Source organism: Tachysurus vachellii, chromosome 7 (genome assembly GCF_030014155.1).
Source record: "Tachysurus vachellii isolate PV-2020 chromosome 7, HZAU_Pvac_v1, whole genome shotgun sequence".
In the NCBI taxonomy this organism is placed as follows: Eukaryota; Metazoa; Chordata; class Actinopteri; order Siluriformes; family Bagridae; genus Tachysurus; species Tachysurus vachellii.
The window spans coordinates 2,045,001-2,055,910 of record NC_083466.1 but is presented as its reverse complement, the minus strand read 5'-3'; positions in this window follow the sequence as shown (position 1 = coordinate 2,055,910).

The following is a 10,910-nucleotide window of genomic DNA, read 5'->3' as shown; positions in this document are numbered from 1 at the left end:
ACGTCTGGTCATGATACTTGACAGGCTATTGGAAGGAACAAATATTTACGTTCGAGCAGTTCATTGCATCGACGTGGGATAATTGGTGGTTTTAATAAGAACCGCAATTTAAGAGATTCGTGATTTCAATTTATTTTATTCCAGCTTTATGTTGTACTTTCTCCGAACACTAAAAAGAAATGTTCCATTCAAAAACAAGCAAACAAACAAAACAAATAAAACAAACAAATATTAAAGAACACTTTAGTAAGTAATGTGTCCTGACATCTGATTGGACAAAGTGTTTTTAGTCTATTTACTATAAATATATCACGACACTTTAATATAAGATGTTTAATGTAATTGTAATGTTTAAATATATTGCACTCAAATCTTTCCTGCTACAGAATATTAATGGAATTAATAGACAAAGAAAAAACAGCCAAAAATTTCCCACTTTTTGATTTCTTCAAATAAGAAAAATTTGCTGCTTGATGTGACTGTATCTATTAATTCAATTCAATTCAAGTTTATTTGTATAGCGCTTTTTACAATGGACATTGTCACAAAGCAGCTTTACAGAACATAAACATAGAACAAAAGATAAACATAAGGAGAAGTATAAGGAATTAGTATAATAAAAATTCTAGATATATACAGAGCACAGTGTGTATGTATGCATGTATGAATGTATGTATGTGTGTATATGTATTTGTCCCCAATGAGCATGTCTGAGGTGGCTCAGGCAGCAGTGGCAAGGAAAAACTCCCTTAGATTGGTAAAGGAAGAAACCTTGAGAGGAACCAGACTCAAGGGGAACCCATCCTCATATGGGTGACACTAGATGGTGTGGTTACAAATATACAAGTATCACAGAGTCCAACTGGAGCCGGTAGATCCGTAGATGTCTCAGTGTTCTCACAGAGTCCGCCTTGTCTCAGTGGAGGTCCAAAAATGTCATCGCACGGAAGACGATCATAGCATGGGTGTCTCAGCATGGGTAGAAAGAAGAGAAGAGCAGTGCAGAGGGATTAACATATCTGCTGTTCATAAGAATGTGCAAGTCTAGTGTACTAGTGTACAATATTATGGGATGTATTATGTGTACGCCTGACTAAAGAGATGAGTTTTTAATCTACATTTAAACTGTGAAAGTGTGTCTGAGCCCCGAACACTATCAGGAAGACTATTCCAGAGTTTGGGAGCTAAATAAGAAAACGCTCTTCCGCCTTTAGTAGACTTAGATATTCTGGGAACTACCAGAAGTCCCGAGTTTTGTGATCTCAGAGAGTGTGAAGGATTGTAACGTGTTAGAAGACTAGTTAGATACATGGGAGCTAAACCATTAAGAGCCTTGTACGTAAGTAGCAGCAGTTTGTAATCAATTCTAAACTTAACAGGTAGCCAGTGTAGAGATGATAAAATTGGGGTTATATGGTCATACTTTCTTGTCCTAGTGAGAACTCTGGCAGCTGCATTTTGGACTAACTGCAGCCTATTTATTAAAGATGCAGGACAACCACCTAGTAATGCATTACAATAGTCCAGTCTAGAGGTCATGAAAGCATGAACTAGCTTCTCAGCATCAGATACAGACAGGATGTTTCTCAGCTTGGCAATATTTCTAAGGTGAAAGAAGGCAGTTTTTGTGGTTTGGGCGATATGATTTTCAAAAGACAAGTTGCTGTCTAATATAACACCCAGGTCTTTCACTGTCGAGCTACTAGTAACAGTACATCCCTCTAATTGGAAGTTAAGTTGTGAGAGTTTCTGTGTACTGGTTTTTGGGCCTATGAGTAGTATTTCAGTCTTATCAGAGTTTAACAACAGGAAGTTACAGCTCATCCAGTCTTTTATCTCTCTAAGGCATTGAGCTAATTTGGACAATTTAGTTATTTCATCTGGTTTTGATGAGATGTATAACTGTGTGTCGTCAGCATAGCAATGGAAGCTAATCCCGTGTCTTCTGATAATGTTCCCTAATGGAAGCATGTATATCGAGAAAAGCAGAGGTCCTAGAACTGATCCTTGAGGGACCCCATGGTTAACTGGTAATAAACTGGAGGATTCACCATTTAATTCTACAAAGTGGTATCGATCAGACAGGTAGGATCTAAACCAACTTAAAGCTTGTCCATGAATACCTGTGTAATTTTGTAAGCGATCTAGGAGAATGTTGTGATCTATAGTGTCGAATGCAGCACTAAGGTCAAGTAGAACTAATAGTGACATACAGTCTTTGTCCGAAGCTAAGAACAAGTCGTTTGTAACTTTAACAAGAGCAGTTTCTGTGCTATGATGGGGCCTGAAACCTGACTGAAACTCTTCGAGGATATTGTTCTCCTGTAAGAAGGAGCTCAGTTGAGTAGATACAACCTTTTCTAGTATTTTAGACATAAACGGAAGGTGTGAAATCGGTCTGTAGTTTGAAAGTCCATTTGGATCTAAATTAGGTTTCTTAATGAGTGGCCTAATAACTGCCAACTTGAAGGATTTAGGGACGTAACCTAAAGCTAACGAGGAGTTAATGATATTAAGGAGAGGCTCACCGGCTTTATATAACACTTCTTTCAGTAGTTTGGTTGGAATGGGGTCTAGTGAACAAGTTGTTGATTTAGCTGTTGTCATAAGTTTAACTAACTCTTCCTGACCTGTACTTGTAAAGCAATGTAGTTGTGTGTTTAGAACCTTAGGTGAGACCGGGATGCTAGTTGCTCTCATATGTTGAGTGTCATCTATTTTATTCCTGATACTTTCGATTTTATCAGTGAAGAATCTCATAAAATCCTCACTACTGAACTGTGATGGTATAGTGTGTTATAGGGTTTAGGGTTTTTTGTTAATTTAGCCACTGTGCTAAATAAAAACCTGGGATTGTTCTGGTTATTTTCTATGAGTTTGCTCAGGTGCTCGACCCTGGCAGCTTTTAGAGCCTGTCTATAGTTGGACATACTTTCCTTATACGCAATTCTAAAAACCTCTAATTTAGTTTTTCTCCACTTTCGCTCGAGGTTACGGGTCTCTCTCTTGAGGGTGTGGGTATGACTATTATACCATGGTGCGAGCGTTTTATCTCTAACCTTCTGTAATCTGATTGGGGCAACAGTGTTTAATGTGCTAGTGAATATAGCGCCTATGCTGTTAGTGATTTCATCTAGATCGTCTGTGTTTAAGGGTACAGTAAGAAGTCCAGACAGATCAGGCAGGTTATTTGTGAATCTGTCTTTAGTGGTCGGAATAATAGTTCTACCGAGTCGATAACGTGGTGAAACGCAGTTAGCCTGTTCTACAGGTAGTGTGTACATTATGAGATAATGGTCTGTGATATCATCACTTTGAGGAGTGATTTCTATATCAGTGACATCTATTCTGTGTGATATAATTAAATCTAATGTATGATTACGACGGTGAGTTGCTCTAGTGATGTTTTGTTTAAGCCCAAGTGAGTTTAGTAAGTCCATGAATGTGAGTCCTAGCGCATCATTTGTGTCGTCAACATGAATGTTAAAATCTCCTACAATTAATGCTTTATCGAAGTTAATCAATAGGTCAGAAAGGAAATCTGTGAATTCTCTAAGAAAATCGGTGTAGGGCCCTGGTGGTCTATACACGGTCGCTAGCGCAAGAGACATCAGGGATTTTTTCGTGTGCGTGTGCGATAGTGTAACAATAAGGACAAGCACTTCAAAAGACTTAAATCTATACTGTGTTCTCTGGGTAACAGTAAGGCAATCATTAAAGATAGTGGCGACACCACCTCCACGACCAGTCTGACGAGGCTCGTGCTTATAGATATAACCTGATGGTGTAGACTCATTTAGACCGATATAGTCATTCGGTTTAATCCAGGTTTCGGTGAGGCAGAATGCAGTAAGGCTATTGTCTGAGATTATTTCATTTACGATAAGTGCTTTGGGTGTAAGTGATCTAATGTTCAGAAGTCCAAATTTTAGGAACTGTTTTTGTTTGTTTCTTTGGCATTTTTCTGGTCTAATTACAGTGAGATTATTTCGAGAACGTCTTACATAATTACTTTTTAATCTCACTGCTCGGGGAACAGACACAGTTTCTATGGGGAGAGGTATGTGTGCATTTGTATCGATGTGTTTAGGTGAAGGATGGCTATTGAAATTTAAATTTAAGGCGTAGTTTACCAGTCAGAAGGTGTGCAGCGCCCTGGAGATGTGGTCCGACAGGATCTCCGCTCCAACTCTGCTGGGGTGCAGGCCGTCAGCGCGGAACAGCCTAGGACGCTCCCAGAAAACATTCCAATTATCAATAAGGAGTAGATTCTGAGCCTGACACCATGACTGAAGCCATTCATTAAAAGCAAAAAGTCTACTGAACCTTTCAATTCCTCGCTGGTACGTTGGAAGTGGTCCGGAAACGATGATCCTCGCCGTGGGCGCTGTGCTGCGAACCGTCTCCACCAGGGTCTTGAAGTCTCTCTTCAGGATCTCCGACTGCCTCAGGCTGGTGTCGTTCGAGCCGGCGTGAAGAACCACAGCTCCGGTGTTTCTGCTCACGACCCTCGGTACCTGTGCAGCGACATCAAGAACACGGGCACCAGGTAAGCAGTGAGTGCGAGCCTTACCTTTAGTCACAGTAGCACGGACGTGGCGGACGATGGAGTCTCCGATGATCACCGTGTCGCGGTCCGTCTCACGAAGGGGGGCGAAGCGGTTCCGGGTGGGGATCTCGAAGACCGGCGGTGGTGGAGGGGGAGAGGTCCTCGACCGGGGCCCGGCACGTGTCCTCCGCTGCTGCACCCAGGATCCGCGGTGCCCCGGCGCTGATATTACATCGAAATCTTTATATTTTTAGCTTTAAATGACGTTCAAATAGACATAAAATCGACCTTTCTGCCTTTAAACGTTAGGAGGCGGAGCCAAACTTTTTAAAATGGCCGCCCTGACGAAATTACAATGTCACAGCTTTAAATATTGGATCCGGGCAACATGTATGAAATAAAGCTTGTGAAACAGATTCATCCAATCGCACGCATATACAGTATGCAAATGATCTACAGTAGCTGATCACAGCTTGAGAAAAGATGAACCTATTTGGCAAAAAAAGTCAGTGATAATGTTTAAAAACAGAGAAGTTCGTGTTTACGTGACACGAATCAAAACAGATGTTTGATCTGTTCAGACGTTGTGTCTCGTGTCCAGAGAGTTAACGTGAAGCACCAGTGCGAGCCAAAACACTTCAAAACTGACGTCTTGTTTTACAGCCATAAACCATTCAGTCATGTTACTCGCTTAACTAAGCCACAAAATTTTTAGTACCCCTGGAGCCACACACACACACACACACACACACACAAGCTTTTGTTTATGTTTCTAGATGACAGGAAGTCCCAGTATATCTCTAGAGCTCTGGACGCGGTTGGAGCCAAAAAAACGCCAAGACATCAAACAGCTCATTGACTACATTTGTGGTAAGAAGTGGAAAATTGTTTGCGTGTCCTTTTTTTTCCCTCTCAAACCACTATCTTTAATCTTATCCTGAAGTTTCATTGTCCGTTAAGTGCTTTCATGCCTGCTGAAATATCAGATTTTTAGCAATTCTGTTGGCTCAATTCCAAAAACGATCGTTTATAAGACAACGTCGTTAATTTAAACACGCTCTCATTCCAGAAAGTAAGACTTTCTCACTCAGAAGTCTACATTAACCAGGAACTTACTGTCAAAGCAAATAAATCTCTCCTTGAAGCGATTTTTCATGTGGTAGTTGAGAAAGAAATCTGCATTTCTATTGAGCGGTAAGTAATAAACATTGCGTTCTTTCACAGAAAGTAAGAGGCCCAGATAACAAAAGCAATTTCATATTTATATTACTCTTTTTCAGACTATCCAAAGAGACTTTGAAGTGAGGCAGAAATTAACACGCGCTTGAGACGCCTAAAGCTAAATACAAATCAAAGAAGGCTAAAATAAAAAATAAATAAATAAAAAAGAAAAACCACAGTTGTGTCAAAAACCCAGTTCGGATTGGTCAGACTGATGATTGTCGGCTTCATGATGAATCATGGGTTAATATGTTAACGTATAGCTAGTATTTAAAATCTAAATAGATTTTAAAAGACATGTTTTGTAAGGATGTGTTTATTTATTCTCCAGTGCAGGGGCGGGTCTAGAGGCGGGGCCACAGGGGCCTTGGTCCCTGCTGAAATCTGATTGGCCCCCGTTCCATCAATCGTTGATGAGAAGAGCAACCGGAGTATTTTTCACAACGATCACAGATGCAATTCCACCCCCAAACAATTGCCGTTTGAAAAAGGAATGACTGCCGAAATGTATTTGCACCGTACTGAATAAATAATTTTGTGTGCTTGAATGTACCCTGTACTTGGCCCCTGAATGTAACATGTGGCCCCTTAATGGCCCCTGTTACAGAAAAATCCTAAAACCTAAAAAAAGTGTCAGCCATTTGTAAAAAGGTTTGTCGAAAGCATGATATAACAATGTACTATTCTATTCCTGTCAGAAGGTTTTGATTACTTTTCTTCAACCGGAGCTCTGAAGATCTTTCCAGCTACAACGCGAATCATAGGATTATATTAGCATTCTCCTTTTGATATGTTACTGTTTCTATGGTAACTGCAACTTAATAAATACAACTATCTAAAACTAGTACTATATAAAGCTATTTGAAGCTAGTATGTAAAATCTAAATAGAAAAAAAAATATTTGCTCATTAACCGAAGACGTTTTTCTGTACGGATCTGTCATTATTATTATTTTTTGTTGTTAAAAAGAATTTTTAATTAGCACTTTGTACCATGTGTAAAATGTTACTAGGAAACAGTAAGATTTTTCAGAAGCATCACAAGCTACTGAAACGATGGAACACTCCACGGAATGGTGGAAAGTATGAGGTTGCATTGGTTAACATTAGCAAATTGTTGGACGTGTTATCGTTATCAAATAAGTGACATTAGTCGTTGTGAGGGACCTTACGTTGTGCAATTATATCGGAAATAAGGAGCCATTTGTGATGGGGGATTATTAAATAGCTGTCATGCGATGAGCCACGTTTCACACAACATACAGACGGCAGGCACTTATTTCCAGGGATTTCAGTACAGCGTAACAGATATTGCGTCATCGGGTAGGCGTGGCCTATTTGATAATCTAACCCTAAACCTAACCCTAACCCTAGTTTTTGGTTGTTTATCATTCATTCATTCATTCATTCCTTCATCTTCTACCACTTATCCGAACTACCTCGGGTCACGGGGATCTCAGGGCATCATCGGGCATCAAGGCAGGATACACCCTGGACGGAGTACCAACCTATCGCAGGGCACACACACACACACACTCTCATTCACTCACACACACACACTCCGGACAATTTTTCCAGAGATGCCAATCAACCTACCATGCATGTCTTTGGACCAGGGGAGGAAACCCCCGAGGCACGGGGAGAACATGCAAACTCCACACACACAAGGTCGGAGGCGGGAATCGAACCCCCAACCCTGGAGGTGTGAGGCGAACGTGCTAACCACTAAGCCACCGTGCCCCCCATGGTTGTTTATTTGTTTCCTAAAATAAATCTACCTGTATGACTGTTTTGTCCTTTTTTGAAAGAGGGCGTTTTTCCAAGACCTCCGGAAACACGCCCACTTTACGTCGTGGTAACGAAACCCCTGGAATTTAGTGAATACCACATACAGACCCTCTTATTTTTTTGTTGTTAAAAAGAATCTCCAGTGTTAGCACTGTTAAATAGTATTATCATTGGCAAATAAGTGACGTAAGAGGAATCAAATGTTTCAGGAAAAGCTGGTATTTGTCGCTTTACGTGATAACCATCATTTGCACTCGATCACTCCAGCTTGCCTTTAGAATTGTGTTGTGTTTTATTTCTTCAGCTACCTCAGGGACATTCTGCCTTCTTGCGTGAGAGAGTCTGCAGACTGAATTCAAAAAAGTATCAACTCAGACAAGACAATCTTTTGACCTTTCCTCTATTTCTTTTCTTAAACGTACAACGTTTTCCTAGACTGACTCTGGGAAAAGCTCAAGGCAATGTATCGCGAAGGAATCTTCCAACCAGGAAGGTTGTGTATGGATAAATCCCAAAAACTTCCAAAGAAGACCCTTGAGCAAGGAAGAACTTTAACCTTCGACAGCTCAGCTCCAGTCATGGATCTTAAGCTGCTGTGGAAACTGCCAAAAGAATAAATATAGATGTAAAAGCTGTAAATCAAATGGCGCATTGAATCATGGTACACTCTGGGGGTTGGGCTCTGGGAGGAGGAAAGTTGGAGGAAGATTTTTTTTTTCCTTTTTTTCCCCCTGCCTTGTGCAGAAAGCATCACATGAAAACAGGGCTCGCTCCTAACATGGACTCGAGTCAAAACATGCACGGACATGCGATACGTGCAGACCCCCTGCCGCAAAAACAAACCATGCAATTGGCGTCATGGTTTCCATGTGCAAATTTGAAACCTCACCCTTTGCCCAGAGGGATGTTTGACAGCCCTGTCCATTTGCTCTTAATTGTTTATGTGTTTAAGGTGTTACGTTCTGCCTGCTGTTCATTTTTAGATACGTTGTGTTTTTTTTTTTGTAATTGGAGGAAATCCACAGTGTGTAGGAGTCGTACTCCGTACCATACGAGGTGGACATTTCAGTTTTATTGGAATGCACCAATTATTTGAAAGTTGTCTGCTGTCTGATTTCGCCATGAGTGCATTACACAGTTGTGTAGGTGGAGAAGCCATTACTACCTCCCCTTGTAACTTGGTAGTTTGGGATTCAGCCTTGGGGCACTCCGAGTTGGCTGGCAGACTTTCTAATAAGTGTGGAAGCCATTATTTTATACCATGCATATGCTATTTATGTAGAAAGTAAGGAGTCGTTTAGAATTTAATCCTGTTGTATCTGTGCTAGCGTTCAGACCAGACTGAAATGCGTAAACTTGCAGATTCTGACATGTTGAGGGGAACGTTTTACATGCAGTTTACTTCCCATTCCATTATTATGGGCCAAATACTACATTCCTACCTCGTGCAAATATTCACACTCACAACCAGACGAATCAAACTTATGGGTAATATTTATCTGTAATATTTATCTGTCATGTATAATAAATAATAATTGCTAATGCTGACACTTTCCCCAGTGAAAAAGACTGTATCATTGCACTGACATTCAACCTTCTAGTAAACGTAACAGAAATATTTAGCTACACATCTGACATATTTGTAGTGGATCTCTCTCTCTCTCTCTATCTATCTATATAAAGCAAAAATGAAGATATATGAAGGTACACAGTGCTTGTTCTGTTGTTAGCAAGATTAGCAAGAATATAAAACAGAAGAACTGAAAGAACTATTGTAATGTGTTTTTTTTAGCTTTATTGTTATTTCTAAATCTAAAAAAATCTCAACGTGGCTAGCTGTCACATAAATGCTAGTTATATTCTTACCATGATTAGCATATGTTAGTTATTTTGTTAACTAGAGCAGAAAACAGAAACTGTGTTGAAAACTTCAGTATTTTAGAATTATAAATGTGACGAGTTAGGGGATATTTGAACTTCCACAGTCTATATGTGTATTCTTCCTGCCCGTCGTCGTGAGGGACCTTTCATTGTGCAATTATACTGGAAATAGGGAGCCATTTGGGATGGGGGATTATTGAATAGCTGTCATGCGATGAGCCACGTTTCACACAACATACAGACCCTCTGAAACATGATCTTCCTGCAGACCGTGTGTTTCTCAAGGCCGAGCGGTTCCTGCACTGACCACACCAGACACAGACCATGTGTTTCCCAAGGCCGACGTCGCACAATGTACAGACCCGCTGAAACACAATCTTCCCCTTTAAAATGTTGTGTGTTTTAAAAGCAGACGTTTACACTCTGCCATCTCAAATTATGTGCCACCTTTAGCATGTCTGAGACATACTTATTATGTTTGAGTGACTTTCTAGGGCATCGAGGGCCATCGCACAAGATTTAATGAACGATGTGTCTCACACTTGGTTGCGCCTCTTTCCATTAGCGCTACTACTGAAGTCCACAAAGGCCACGTCCCAAACGGATGGTCTGCCCCGCTCAATGCTGCCGGGGATCACCAAAACGGCAGGCTGTTAACACGAGGTGGTAAAATTTGTCCCTTTAAGATTGGAGATGTGTTTCAAAGACAAAGCTAACAACAGCATGTTAGCGGGAAATGGAGTGAGCCTGGAAGCAATTTCCAGGCGCTAGTGATGGGAAAACAGCGTGAGCCGATGAAAGATTTCCTGCCTCCACACATTCAGGCATCCAAACAGTAGGGGCAAGAGTTTTATGGAGAGCCTTTTTTTAATGAACAACCTATTATTAAAGTCACACAACGTGATGCGATGCTTCATAGCAGTGACAGAGCTCTCCTTTGGTATGGAAGGAACGAAAGAGGAAAATATTTTTCCCGCTAGGATTGTCGGTATTTTTTTGCCACATATGGTTTCGAGAGGAAATACAGCTAATAAAGACTTGTTCTTATGAAAGACAAGTAGCTCAGGCTCTTCTCATGAAGAGTGTCAATAATTGCAGTGTTTCTCGGTGCCTGTGAATTAGTTGTTGACAAATTCTTGTGCAATGCAGACATCTAGTGGTGATACAGCTAACAATCTAACACACACACACACACACATATACACATGCACACACACACATACACACAAACACACATACCTGTACATATACACACACACATACACACAAACACACATACCTGTACATACACACACACACACACAAATACCTGTACATATACACACACACACATACACACAAACACACATACCTGTACATACACACACACACACACACACACACACACACACACACACACAAATACCTGTACATATATACACACACACACACACACACACACACACACACATACACACACAAACACACACACA